This window comes from Rana temporaria, chromosome 2 (genome assembly GCF_905171775.1).
Source record: "Rana temporaria chromosome 2, aRanTem1.1, whole genome shotgun sequence".
NCBI lineage: Eukaryota > Metazoa > Chordata > Amphibia > Anura > Ranidae > Rana > Rana temporaria.
Window position 1 is genome coordinate 247,864,440 of NC_053490.1, and position 15,660 is coordinate 247,880,099.

A 15,660-nucleotide genomic window follows, 5' to 3' on the forward strand; every position below is an offset into this window, starting at 1 on the left:
GTCCATCGGTCCATTTTCATCAGACAAACCGATCGTGTGTACAGGGCTTAAGTTTAAGCAAAGACTTTATCTTTCACAGATGTGACTTAATTAAATTAAAAGCTGATTGGTTGCAATAGGCTACTGTATTTTACGAATTATCATTCTTTGTACTGTTGTACTGAATTTTTATTCTTTGTCCTGTCTTTTTACTGTCTTTGATATAGGGCTGATTGCAGTGGTATCAAAAGCATTCAGACTACAAAACATAATTTCAGTCTGCCTTTTTTTTTTAAGAACTTGAGACTTGGATGCAATTAAATGCTATCCTTTCAATGATGTCCAGAGCAAGAAAGATAGCTCAGAAGAACCACTTGACAAGAACATTCGCTGCCATAACACAGAGTTCAGCCAATTTTCCTCCTAGTGGACACTGCACAGTGATCTAGAAGGGTCAATGCAGCCTGTGAGCTCAGGATTATGACATATTTATATTTTGAGCAAAAATCTTATAGAGCATTTTACTAGTAGCCCACTTTACTATAGCCAACACGTTTCAGAGGAATTGCCTCAACCTTCTAATATGTAGAGAGAAAGATACAAGATAAAAATTCATAGTGGGTCTGTAAGAGAAGTCCGGCTAACAGACGCGCATCTGCACACAAGCATGGGCACACCAGTGTGTGTACAAAGAGGGACTTGTATTGGCGCATTCGCGGGCGCACGCGAGTGCGCACCAATACCAGTGCGTGCACGTATGGGTGCCAAGTAAGTCTATTTAAACTGAACCCTGAACATGAACATTGCTGAGTGGTCTTTCAGCTTGTGCCTGTTTACCTAAACTGTTCCAGCTTCCTGTGTTTTGACCTGGCTTCACCTGAAACTGCTCCTTGACCTCCGCCTGCCTACCTGATCCCAGCTTGTGTTTGACTCCGCTTCTGTCTAATGTTCCTGTACTTTGCTGCCCATCTCTGTACCGAAACTGGTCTGTGTCCCGTCTCTGCCTCTGCTTCTCGTAGCGGTACCTGCTCTGTCCGGCTGTTGATGACCCCCTGGCTTATGTCCCGGCTGTGTATCCATCTGCTGACCCAGTGATACTGAGCTCCATTTTTTAGAGCCTGCCCAGTGCTCTTCAGCCACCTGGTTCCTGCCAAGGCCCAGCCAGTGCCATCCACAGCAATGGCCCTCGTGCCACTCTGTGTCCTTCACTCCCTGTCATCCCTACCAGGGGTGTTGTACAGGAAGTGCAAGAGAAGCCCTCTCTCCAGCTCGATCTCCACCAGGTACATGACAGGGTCTACAATATTTGTAGAGAAAATAACATATACAGTTAGTAGATAAAGAAAAATCCTCTTATGAATGAATTGTAAATGACAAAAATGATACACTGTATACATATAAAAAGTAAATTATAAGTCATCAGTAGTAAAAGCAATATATCAATATAATAGATAATAATAAATGTCTAAGCCAATTGTATATCAGAAAAATATATACACAAAACGAATAGATGATAAATGCACATACATTCATAAACCCCCGCAAAGTAAACACCATGACGAGGTTTTATTAAAGCGGGGGTTCACCCCAAATTTTTTATTTAACATTATATCTAGCAGAGCCAGCATACTAAGGACATTTACTTTCGACAGGTCATTTTTTTTTCTCCGTACATACCTTTATATTCTGTTTTTGTCCAGGGCTTCCGGGTTCCGATGACTGCGGGACTAGGTGTTCCTATCCTTCGGTTCGATAATTGACGGCTTGTGAAACAGGTGACCTGTCGCACAGCGCGCGTCACCAGATTTTGGGAAATAGCCGAGCTGCGAGTCGGCACTATACAGCTCCTGCGCAGTCAGCTCTACAAGGCGGGTGCAGGCGCCGTATAGTGCCGACACGCAGCTCGGCTATTTCCAGAAATCTGGTGACGCGCATTGTGCGACAGGGGACCTGTTTCACAAGCCGTCAATCATCGAACCGAAGGATAGGAACGCCCAGCCTCGCAGTCATCGAAACCCTGAGGCAGGGATAGGAACGCCCAGTCCCAGAGTCATCAGAACGCGGAAGCACTGGATAAAATCAGAATATCAAGGTATGTACGGAGAAAAAAAAATGACCTGCCAAAAGTAAATGTCCTTAGTATGCTGGCTCTAAAGTTAAAAATTTGTTTTTAGGGTGAACCCCCGCTTTAAACGGTTCCCAACCAGCTCACATAGATAGCTCCCCTGGGCGAAACCCCGTTCGAGTACGTCCTTATCTTTTTTGGCTACCAGAGGGCGCGCACACACCCGCTGCGCAGCCGGGAACCTGATGCGGGTGGCCGGCGGGCACAATCACCGCTGGCCATGTGCAATCATGTGCACTAGACCCAGCATTGGGATTTGTGAGTGTAAACACACAAATCCCTGTGCTGTCAGGAAAGAGGAAACATTGTTTGTTCCTACTAAGTAGGAAAAAACGATGTCTCCTCTCCTAGTGACTCCCAGAACACACTGAGGGAACAGAGTTAACCCCTTTATCGCTCCCTAGTGTTAACCCCTTCCCTGCCAGTGACATTTACACAGTTATCAGTGCATTTTTATAGCACTGATCACTGTATAATTGCCAATGGTTCTAAAAAAAGTGTCAAAAGTGTCTGATCTGTTCATTGCAATGCCACAGTACTGCTTAAGATCGCAGATCACCGCCATTACTAGTAAAAAAATAAAAATGCCATAAATCTTTCCCTTAGTTTGTTTTATGCAAACATTATAGCATCTGCAATCAATATACTGTAGGCTTATTGCAATTTTTTTACCAAAAACATGTAGAAGAATATATATTGGCCCAAACTGATGAAGAGATGTGTTTTTGTTTTGTGTTTCAAATTGGGTTATTTATTATAGCAAAAAGTAAAAAATATCGTTTTTTTTTTTTCAAAATTGTCATTGCTTTTTGTTTATAGCACAAAAAATAAAAATTGCAGAGGTGATCAAATACCACCAAAAGAAAGCTCTATTTGTGAGAAAAAAGAACATAAATTTTGTTTGGGTACAACATTGCACGGCCGCGCAATTGTCAGTAAATTGTAAATAAATAGGGCAGGGTGGCTGTGAGCCACGTTCCATTTCAGAGAAACTGAGACAGAGCAGGAAGGCAGTAGCACATTAGGCACAAAAAGTGCTGGCTGAGTGCCTGCCAATTTAGACTAATGACAGCTTTTTGCTAGGGGAGAAACCCCGCTGTAATCACCATAGGTAACCTTCAATAAGAGTGAGAGAGGGAGACTGGAAACCATGGCCCTTTGTACTATCCCATGGGGTCCTGCTGAGCACTAGGGTCCTTGCAAAAGGGTGATTTTGTTATGTAATTTGGTAAAATAGTAAAGATTAAAATGAACATTTGCATTTTACAATAGGAGAGCTTTATTCCCCTTTCAAAGTTATATTGTGATGCACACAGGAGAAATATTTTTTTGAATAAATTGGTAACATTAATATGAAGATCTAGTTGGGTTGGCAAGGACACCGATTAGCCCAACATAAACTTGTTGACGTATTTGCAAATGAGATGATGTTTATTTACATGTTTTGTTGCTTATATAGTAATCACAAATGTCTTCCAGATCATCTATCATGTATTTTTGAGACCTGGGGATTTTTATGGGGGGGCATTTTGTTTGTTTTTTATGCATTTTTAGGAAAATAAAATTAATTAATTGCAATCAGCCAGCAATATATCACTATACCTTTTTGTCTCCCCTGTCTATGTTTGTTTTGTTTTTATATTTTTGCTAAAGTTTTAAGGGTATTGAAATCTGGTGAGTGGCACAGTGTGAAGCATTTGAAGATTGCACCTTTGATGTGGTTGAAGATTGTACTGGATATTTCCATAGTAGCACCGCTGTGACTGTGGTTTAGAAACATGTTAGAAAATAATTGAGTCTCTTGGATGTATCCCATTGAACCATTATTTAGCAGAATATTTCAGCTTCCCTCCTGAAAACTCACGGTTAGATACAAAAATAATTCAAGGAAATTAGTCACTCAAAAACAAATTCTAATGAACCTTTCTCTTTTAGCGCACTTTTTATGATACCAGAAGATATTTAATGAGCTTGTATATATGTAGTACCATTTGGATTTTTCACATTTAATTTAGCATGGCATACAATTTAATTGAAGGACATCTATAAAGTGATGTATTGTTTCACAATGGTTGAATTTGAAAAATTCAAAGAAAACATTATTTTACATTATTAAACCACATTGTTTACTATCTAATTAACCAACTCAACATACTGTATCTTTACGAGAAATCTGTATGAGAAAAATATTATTAATACAGAGTCCTCTCATTATCTATAAGAGGGGTGGGGAAGAGAAGACTGACGGCTTAGTAAAACACATCACAGACCTAAAAACAACTCAATTAACAATATTTTGTCTACTTAAATACCAATAATCAAATTACACTAGCTCAAACCAAACACATAGTGTATAGCATGCACTTCTTAGAACCTTTGTTGCATTAAAAGAAACTTAGCCCAAAACATACTTGCCCTATATTGCCAAAAGTATTGGGACACCTGCCTTTACATGCACATGAAATTTAATGTCATCACAGTCTTGGTCTGTAGGGTTCAATAATGAGTTGGGCCACCCTTTACATTTATAACAGCTTCAACTCTTCTGGGAAGGATGTCCACAAGGTTTGGCAGTGTGTCTATGGGAATGTTTGACCATTCTTCAAGTTGCACATTTGTGAGGTCAGGCACTGATGTGGATGAGTATATTTTCATATACCCAAGGGGCGCACTTGCGTCGGGCAGGGATGACACTACTCCCTCCCAGTAATTCCCCCGTTTTTCATTTCTTTTGTTCCGATATAAGGGTGGAATCGCATGGGTGCATACATTTTATGCCAAGTTCCAAACTGTTCTTAATATATTCATATAGGGATGGTGAGGAGCATTTTACTATTCAGCCGTCTGAAAAGCATCTTTCAATTGCATTTTTGCAATCCATGATAGACCTAAATCATGGCGTTTTTATACATTATATTCTCTTGATTTTAATGATATATATATATATATATATATATATATATATATATATATATATATATATATATATATATATAAAATCCACCATCTTCCTAGCACCCTGCTCACATGGTAGGGTTGGTTTAGTGTGTGCATGGATTTTTGGGCTGTTTTCTCTTCTGTCACCTTGGAGCTGCGATGCGATTATGGCGCCCCTCCCTCTCCCACCTGTTACCTTCCTCCCTGTTTGTGGTGGATGGATGTGGTGGTTTGGGCGGTTGCTCCTTACTGCATCAGTGCCACATTACCGCTGGGTATGTGTGACACCTTTTGATGTCGCACCGCATGAGCAGGTTTTTCTTTCCATCTAGGCTGACATTGTGGAGGTACCTCAGCCTGTATGGGTGGATTTTTTTGCTCTTGCACGGATTCCTCCCCTTTCTTGCCACGCCCACGTGACACTGGGCGGGACACGCTGTATTAGCTGGGGACACTTACATTTGCCTCACTTGGTGTCTGTGTGTCTCTCTGGCAACATCTTATATGCAAGTATTCAGTTGTAATTCATCCCAAAGTTGTGAACTTGACGCTGTGCAGGACTGTCAAGTTCTTCCACCTCAAACTCACTTTTTTATGTCATTATGAACCTTACTTATACTGCAATACATGTGCATTGTGGATATACTGTACTTTAGGATTCCATTTAAAATGCATAGTGTACTGGTCTAAAATGGCTTGGGGTCAATGTTTTTTTCTTTTGTAAAAAGTATATGTTTTATATTATTTTATTTTGACAGCATGACTTAAAGCATGTGTTAACCCCCCAAAAAACAATAACCTGATCCTGTTCCCTTTAAGCATGTTATACAGCACAGCACAGCACTTGTGCTGTGTCATTTGGCCCCCTGTATACCCTAAAAAACCTGGCTGATCCTGCCTGGCTATACCCTCCATCTGCAAACAGCTCATAAGCATTTATACATTTTGTATTTCTAGTTGACAGAAGAGAATGGCTGTAGACCACTACTATAAAGAGAGAGAGAGAAGCTCCCCTTTCTTTATTATACACCTGTCAGCCTTATATCTCTTTTACAACTCATTAAGGCATTATGTTTCAAATCAAATATTTAAAACTTTGAATGAATGTTTTTCTTTCTTTTTTTCTTTCTTGTAATATTTAGAGCTCTGAGTATAATAATTCTAGCATTGCAATACACATTAAATATTTTTTAAGACACTTTACTGTTGTAATTTGAGGCATATAATAGAATCACTAATGTTTATTGCAAAGTTGGTCTGACAAACAAAGAACTACACTTACAGGTAGCCATCAATAAGCCAGTGGAAAGCTACAGTATATTAAGAGGATGCAGATGCACCATACATCTTCCTGTAAAATACAATATTTACTGAGTATTGCTATAGCAAGAATTATGTTTGTTTTTGATTCTACCATTAGCCACTGTCAGTGCTTTGCTGCCAAAGTGTAAATTATTTCTCTTGCTAGACTAATATGAGAAATTATTGTCCATCATTTCACCACGTGAATCATAAACTTTGCCAATAAACAAACCATTATGGATCAGAAAAGTTTTCATAGTTACTGAACAACTATAGTCATAACTTACTGAGGAACTAAATTAGAATATTCAAATTGATAAAGGCAGCAATGCACAAATTTAGTTTTTAAGTACACAGGCATGGCTGTATCTAGGATTAAATAACCAACAACAATGATTGTTTAGTGGTAAATATTCATGGCTTAGTGTAGATATATAATCCAAACTAAAAACCAAATCCAAACATCTTGTACTTCTCCTTTTTTGTCTTTCTTTTTTTAAGGGCAGATTCACACTACTGCATTGCAGTGACACGTGTTACGTTCCTTGGTGTGCTGTGGCGCCAATCATTTTGAATGTCACCCCAAAGCACTAAAGCAACACCAGCACTGCAACATGAGGTAATGCGGTTTGTATTTCAAAAAAGAGTCAGGCCTCGTACACACGGCCGAGGAACTCGACGTGCCAAACACCTCGAGTTCCTCGGCGAGTTCAGCCCTGAAGCCGCCGAGGAGCTCGGCGGGCCGAGTTCTCCCATAGAACAACGAGAAAATAGAGAACATGTTCTCTATTTTCTCGACGAGTTCCTCGGCGGCTCCATCGGGCCGAAAGTGTACACACGGCTCTGACCGAGTTTCTCGCTGAATTCTGCCGAGAAACTCTGTCGTGTGTACGGGGCCTCAGATGTGATTTTGATTGTACTGTGGCGGGTTGACATTCTATTCCAAACAAAGGGACTGCCATGATCAATTCATGTCAACACATGGTGTAGTGCACATACAATTACATACATTACCCCACCCCCCCAGCCATGTGTGGACCCAACCAAAATCTTTTCATGTCAAAACAGTTCTAATGCGAATGTTAGGGGTGATACTGTAGCAGGGCATAATTACAATAAGACACAGCTTCCCCCTTCTTAGCCTAGGGATGAAAGTATATCAGTTTGGCTATTATGGAGTCAGTGACCCTTGACTAATTGTTCATATGCTAGAGTATTTATGTACATCAGTTTATATATTTTCCTTGTACCTAACATCTTGTGTCCTATGTGATGTTGTCTGTAAGTTACATGTGACCTGTATCTGTTTGGCTGGCCTGCGTCTATTGCCCGGGAGCTGCAATGCGCTTTGGGCACCCCCATCCCCCTTGCGCATCGGTGCCATGCCCTCACTCTGTGTGCATGATGCCCTTTCTGGGCTTCCCAATGCTGGAGCGTTTGTTCTATTATCTTGGCTGACACATGGGGAGGTGAGTCTCTTCTTTCATGCTGGCGTGAAGGGATCTGATGGGTTTTTGAGCGCATATAACACCCCCCTTTTGTTGTCAGCCATTCCTTTTTGACAGCACTGCTCACACACACTGTTTGTTTTGAGCTGGACCATGCTTCACTGCAGCACTAGAAGGTGTTTTTTTTGCCACACATTTTCTTATCTTTAACCTGGGTGTTGGGTCCTAATCCTTTTCCTTTTATTATCATCACTAGAGAGAGAGAGAGGGGGGGCGAGAGAGAGAGGGGGGAGAGCAAGAGGGATGGGGAGAGGGAGGAAGAGAGAGGGAGAGAGTGAGTGAGTGTGAGAGAGAGAGGGAGGGAGAGAGAGAGGGAGGGGAGAGAGGGAGAGGAAGAGGGAGGGAAGAGAAGGAGGGGGAGGGGAGAGATCTCTACCCCCGTCACTGTCTGCAGCCCCTCCTGTGTACCATGTCCCAGTCTGCAGTGCCTGTCTGTGGGAAGCTGTGTGTGATGCTTGGTACGGTACCTTCCATGCCAGCAGGATGTCCATGATGGCCAGCAGCAGACAGGGTCCGTTCTCATTCTGGTGGGGACAGTGTCCTGCTCCTTCCAGAGGATCTGTTTGCTGTGAGATGGAGTGGTCCCTGGTCACCTTTTACCTTCCACCCGTCCTCATTTTCCGGCCCCAATCAGCCTGTCCTCCAGTCCTGGGAGGTCTTCTCCCTCAAGGACTATCGATCCTTGCAAGCCTCGCTTCTTAATTTGCCCGCCAGGCCCAGACTGGGACAAAATATAGACTGACCAGCCCAGCCTGAGAGACCCCCGCAGCAGCCAGAGGGAAAAGAGGGGGGAACCTAGCAAAGCTGCCTGGGGGTGAAAGGGCCAGAAAAGAGAACAGGGGTGACGGAGAGCATGGGAGTGAGGCTGAGAGCAGCAGAGGGGGGTGCACTGGCGGAAGTGGAGAGCCTAGAGGGGCAGAGAGCATGGATGGGGGGGGTTGGTGATGGAGATCATAGGGGCCAGAGAGTACTGGGGGAGGGGCAGAAGAGCATAGGGAGGGTGGGGGGTGGAGAGCACAGGGGGAGATGGATGGCAGTGTGGTGGAGAGCATGGGGGGAGGCCAGGGAACACAGGGGGTGGGGGAGTTGGAAAGCACTGGGGGGAGCTGGTTAGCATAGTGGGGTGGAGAGCATGGGGGAGCCAGGGAGAAAAGTGGGGGCTGGAAAGCACAAGGGGGAGCTGGAGAGCACTGTGGGAAGTTGAAAGCACAGGGGGAGCCGGGGAGCCAGGGAGCATGGGGGGGCAGAGAGCACCGGGGGAAACTGGACAACACAGGGGGCAGAGAGCACGGTGGGAGCAGAGAGCACTGTTGGAGGGAGCCAGGGAGCACTTTGGTCGGAAAGCACTGGGGGGGGAGAGTATGAGGGAGACAGGGAGGACCAGAGAGAACTGTGGGGGGGTTTCATTGTGGGGGAGCCAGGGAGCACAGACCACTGGGGGAGGTGGAGAGCAGTGGGGGGACAATGACTGGACAGCAAAGTGGGGGGTGGAGAGCATGGGGGAGCTGGGATCAGTGGGGGGACCGGACAGCACAGTGGGGGCGAGAGAATGGGGGGAGCAGGCGGGACTGGACAGCACAGTGGGTGGGAGAGCATGGGGGAGCTGGGGAGCAGTGGGGGGGGACTGGGAAGCATGGTGGGGGGGGAGAGCATGGGGGAACTGGGGAGCAGTGGGGGGACTGGACAGCACAGTGGTGGGGGAGAGCATAGGGGAGCTGGGGAGTGTTAAAGGTAATACCGCCACCCAGGTGTACTTCAGGTAAATGCAGGATACATTTCAGTAACCCCCGGAATTCCGTGAGAAATCACAATGAGACACAAGAAAGCATTTAAGTGTTCATTAGATCTCTAAAGTTTATTCTCTCAGAGGGACTTATATACAGAAGAAAGATAGGAGGGGCTGTGTGTTAATGCATATGTCTCTAAAGATTTTACAAACTCAGTATTTTCTTTATCAAGATTTAAACCAGCTGAATTTAGTTTTAACAATGGCTAAAAGATGACTTTGCTTATACAATCAGGCTGTTCCATGAATTTAACCACAATGACTCAGCAGAAGCAGGTTGTGACTCTATGCAAACTGTTAGCTAATGTAAGTATGTCAAAACACATATAGAAAAGTTAATTTCTACTTAAAAATAAAGTCAGTTAATTATACATTCTATTTCAATCCTCTCTTTTATCACGAACGTGATAATCAGAAACCCTGAAACCCCCGACATTCCCCTGGGCTACTTCCCATAAATGTATCATTATCCTAAGCATGTAAATATATAGAACAATAAGCAGATAATCTCAGCTTCATAGCAATTGTCCATGAAATACAAAGGGGGAGGGGCGTGACAGTCCTTAAAAGCAAGTGGGAGGGGCATGATAGCCTTTAGGCCAAAATAAAAAATAGTCCCAAAGAAAAAACTTCTGAATCTCCAAAAAATTCATGAAAGGGAAGGAAATGTCCACATTATAATTCTCATTCGCTGAAACTTTTCCCAAAACTTTTGGTTAGATTCTGTGTTTATCCATATTTTACAGAGATCCTTCTACCCCAAAACCCTGCCTCTTTGATAGATAGAACTCGATATCCACAGACAGATGCATTGGGCTAGACTTGGGTCTTCGGGCTGGCGTATCTGGATCTCTCCCTTGTGATGCTCACTGGAATTTCGTAGACCTTGGGCGTGCGTCATGGCTAACCCTCAAGGTGTCTTTCCAGGAATATTTTCCAGCAGGAGTACGCCTTTACTCATATCAGCACTTCCCATGGCATGTAAACAACAACGATGAACAACGAAGATTTCCATGTAAAAGCTGTAGTCATCTCTTCATCCGGATAGGGTATAGGGCAGGGTATGAATGGGGTATAGGGTAGGAATGGGATGGGCATTTATTCATGTGCAGGGGGCTAGGGGTGAATGCTGGCTGGCTGGGGCGGATATTCCTCATCCAACATGAAAAATCACAGAATCTACCTGGTCAATTAAAGCCTTAACCATTGGAGGTATTTAAAAACAATATTCCTCATTAACTCAAACATAAGTATGCAGGAATATAAAATGTTTCTCAGCAACAGTCTTCATTAGATTCAATATATTTAAACATTTTTTCAAATCCAGTATTACTGCAGGACTTCAATAAAACGTAAACAACTTTTGTTTCTTCTATCCTCGGGACCCAAGTGGACCCGAGGAACTCAGAACAGAACATTTTACCCAAACACATATTCTGACTCAAAAGTCAGCCTCCCAACTGTTTAAATATATCTGATAATTAGCAACAAACAAAACATTGATGGAAAAACAATATTACATCATTAACACTTCATGATTGAAACTCTGAGAATTGAAAAGGTAAATATATCCAAAATAGTCACTCTGACTGTTATTCAAACAAACTTCCCATCATATTTTAGTAACTCATGAGCCCAATATATGCAGCAATTTATTTTGTATATCCTGGTAAAGCCTTATGTACACTGCTGCTGGTAAACAGACTGTTTAGGAGCAGTTGGGCATGTTATCTTATCTGTTCATGTTTTATAGTCATTTCTAGGCAGTTGAGTTTAGAGGCTTTTTCTGGAACCCCAAAAAAATACATTCAGAAGCTGAGTCTAGAGGCATTTTTTTTCAAACAAGCCCAATTACGGCTAAACACGGTAACTCGCGTTTAGCAGCGTTTCGTCTACAGATGTTTTTCAAACGCTTCTAGACGCAAACACAGCCAAACGTCCGATTTTTTTTAGACGCCGGTTTCTAGCTGTCAAGTTAAATCGTTCAGGAGAGGTTTGAACAATTTCCCGTGTACATTGCCTTAATTAACCCAAACTTTTAGGGAAATATATACTATCAGGAACATGGGCCTAAAAAACTCTACTCCCAGAAAAAGAAAACACAATATGAGACAACTCTTTGTGTACATTTTAAACAAACACTTAAGATACTTTACTAATCAAATAATACCTTGTGCATTCATTAAACACAATACAACCACTTTCTCCTTTTATTCACATCCATTTGGCCACTCCATTCATTCTTCATTTAGAAATGTTTCCCATTTTTGCCCTTTGAACAGCTTTTAAACACCTTTACCATTTGTTTTTTATTTATTTATTTATTTTTCCATATCTCTTATATGTTTCCCTAGTACATAGGATTACACAAAACTTTAGTTACTTTTTTTTTTTCTTTTACCAACTACAATTTCTCTGGCGTAGCGCCTGGAATACATAACTTCCTTGAATGATGCTGGTTCACAAACCTGCGTTGCATTCACACTCCTCACTGCCCAAATAAGTGTGCGTTTTCTAGAAAGTGCGGTCCAGCTTACGTACGAATACAGGTCCATTGACCTCTATGGGAACGCTTCTGAATCGCACATGTCATTCATTTGTGAACAGTATAAAATCCTGACCTGCTACTGATCAAAAACTGGCATGAAAACGCTGAACAACTACCGTGTCAATTAGCTGTAAAAACAAAGCTCAAATTTGCATCATATATGTGTGAACCCAGCCCTAAAATTGTATTTTACCAAAAAGAGATAAAATCAAACATTTTAAAATCCCCAATCATTGTTAATACAGCCTAAACACAATTAAACCCATTTGCACAAATAACCATTCCCTTGTCTTGTAACAGGCAATGTACTTATACAATGCAAAAGTTCCCCCCTTTTTTTTTTTTCAACATCAACAAAACTATAATGCCATTTACTGAACACCGCGGAGCCCAGTGTAATTGTATCAATCCCAACAAGAGCATATTTGTTGATACCGAAAAGAAAACAACACCTTTTAACAATAACGTAAGGATAGTAAATTACACAATTAAAACAGTCCCCAAAGTTAGACTCTAAGGATCTAAAGATCTGTTTCCACTACTGCGAGTTGCCGTGCGACTTGACACATGTGAAGTCGCATGACAAGTCAAAACCCATGTATTTCAATGGTCCCTGTTTTAATTTGTGCGACTCAAGTCACAGTGACACAAAAAGGTTCTTGCACTACTTTGTTCCTACTTTGGTGTGACTTGTTCTCACACGGTTGCATGACATTGCATCAAGAATCGCATTGTAAAGTCGCATTGTAAATCACGCAAATCTGGGGTTGCAATAGTGGAAACAGAGCCTAACTGAAATACTGCATTTATTGGCATATAACACTCACTTTTTTTCCCTGAAAATAGAGCGTAAACTGTGCCTGTGTGTTATACGCAGGGGGCCGTGGAAAGTTTTTTTCTTGAAACTTCACTCTTAAAGTTAGGGAGCGTGCCATATGCCAATAAATACGGTAATCAAAATACCCCATGTATAAATTGAAATGCTACTCTAAAAAAAAATTGTATCTGATCAGATTCCTCAAAAAAAAACATTTGGTACCAGCACATACATGTAATTTATTAGTGACGTCACATTCCCCTTTTTTTAATGTTTCCAATTGATTATGTATTGGGCATGGGAGTATGTGCCCAACACATTTTATGAATACTAGTGTTGGTAATAGGATAATGGCGCTGCAAATAAAATTCCACTGAATTGGTTCCGATTACTATGCAAAGTAACAGATGTTGGGTAATCCTGTTCAGGGGTAGATCCAATATGGTGAACCTCCCCCACAAATGGATTGTTGTTACCCTGTTTGCTGGTGCCAAAAAATATATATGGCTGCCACTAGAGTGGCGGGTGGAGAAACGAAAAAAAAAAAAAAAAAAAAAAGGGGGAGAAAAAACCTGACTGGGTCCTTGCACTCGTCTGGTGCCCCAGTACTATGGGCGTTCCTGTGGGTGCTATTATTAGTGATTGATGTTGTGCCAAAATCGCATGAACAAAAAAGTGATGTATCAAAATAAATGAAACTTAAATAGGTGCCCGTTTGGAGGCTCGGCCCTGTGTGTGTGCCTGACGGATCCCCAATAATATATGCACTGTGTTAATTTCTGAGGTGAAAGTGCATTGAGGGTATATGCATTTAGTGTGCACCCCCCGTTTTATCTAACGTGCACAATCAGTGGTCCTTGAGTGCTAAGAGGTGTTCTAGGGGTGTAACACACCGAAGTGTGTATCCCTGTGAAAGTACCTACCCGGTGCCTTATAATTAAGTGCAACTAAACCATAAATAGTATAAAAGTATGTAAGTGAGTATCAATGCAAAACCATTTGTTTAAAAATCAAATTGTTTGGAAAAAACAATTGTATAAGAAAGAGAGAGTGTGAGCCCTACTGTCCCTCCTGGGACTAGAAGATCTATAGCAAAAACTGTGTCATAAATCACAAAACATAAATAGAAAATAACTAAAAAATATATATAATAAAGGGAGACACAAGTCCCAATGATTCAGTGATAATAGCAGGTGTGATAATTAGCATCCACTTTAGAGTCCGATCAATTAGGACCAGTGTTCAGACTAATTGCATAGAGACTTAACAGAGTTTATTTAACAATTTTCTTCCTGTGTTCCTGCATGCGGGTTAACAGATTTAAACTGGTGACTATTGGGTGCCGCTTCACTTGGTTAAGGCGGTGACATCTGTGCTCCCCCACATAGGTCCCCACTCACCGGACGTCGTCACCCCCCAGGGGGCAAAAAGCGGATGGTAGTGGTACCTCGATGTCTGTGGTGTCACGACCTATTATCCCAGATCCTCAGCTGTCTCCTTTCCCGGGGGCTGCAGGTTGAATGTGGTCCTTGTCCAAGTTATCCTCCAAAGTCACTCAGTGGTTAAAACGAAAAAAACACAAGGGGAACCACATAGTGTAATACGTTTTTGAAGTTTGATTGGGTAACACCCAAAAACTATATTTATTTAAAAATGACAAGGGCAATATTATGCCTCCACTGGAAGCCCTGCACAGAGGGGGGCTCCAATGAGCCAATATAAAAAAAGGTATACGTGCACAAGAAAAAATAAGTAAGATATAAAAAATATTAAAACACAAAGTAGAGAGACACACTCCACTGGCCTATGGGTCTCACACTAAATAGTGTGGCTGCTGCTGCTAGCGCCGTTTAAAAATCCTCCTACGGCGCTGTCGGTTCTAAAGCAGGGGAAGCAGCTGAGACAGGTAGGCGTGCTGGCGGTTAGCGTGTGTCTCACTGAATGAGCTAACCGCCAGCACGCCTACCTGTCTCAGCTGCTTCCCCTGCTTTAGAACCGACAGCGCCGTAGGAGGATTTTTAAACGGCGCTAGCAGCAGCAGCCACACTATTTAGTGTGAGACCCATAGGCCAGTGGAGTGTGTCTCTCTACTTTGTGTTTTAATATTTTTTATATCTTACTTATTTTTTCTTGTGCACGTATACCTTTTTTTATATTGGCTCATTGGAGCCCCCCTCTGTGCAGGGCTTCCAGTGGAGGCATAATATTGCCCTTGTCATTTTTAAATAAATATAGTTTTTGGGTGTTACCCAATCAAACTTCAAAAACGTATTACACTATGTGGTTCCCCTTGTGTTTTTTTCGTTTTAACCACTGAGTGACTTTGGAGGATAACTTGGACAAGGACCACATTCAACCTGCAGCCCCCGGGAAAGGAGACAGCTGAGGATCTGGGATAATAGGTCGTGACACCACAGACATCGAGGTACCACTACCATCCGCTTTTTGCCCCCTGGGGGGTGACGACGTCCGGTGAGTGGGGACCTATGTGGGGGAGCACAGATGTCACCGCCTTAACCAAGTGAAGCGGCACCCAATAGTCACCAGTTCAAATCTGTTAACCCGCATGCAGGAACACAGGAAGAAAATTGTTAAATAAACTCTGTTAAGTCTCTATGCAATTAGTCTGAACACTGGTCCTAATTGATCGGACTCTAA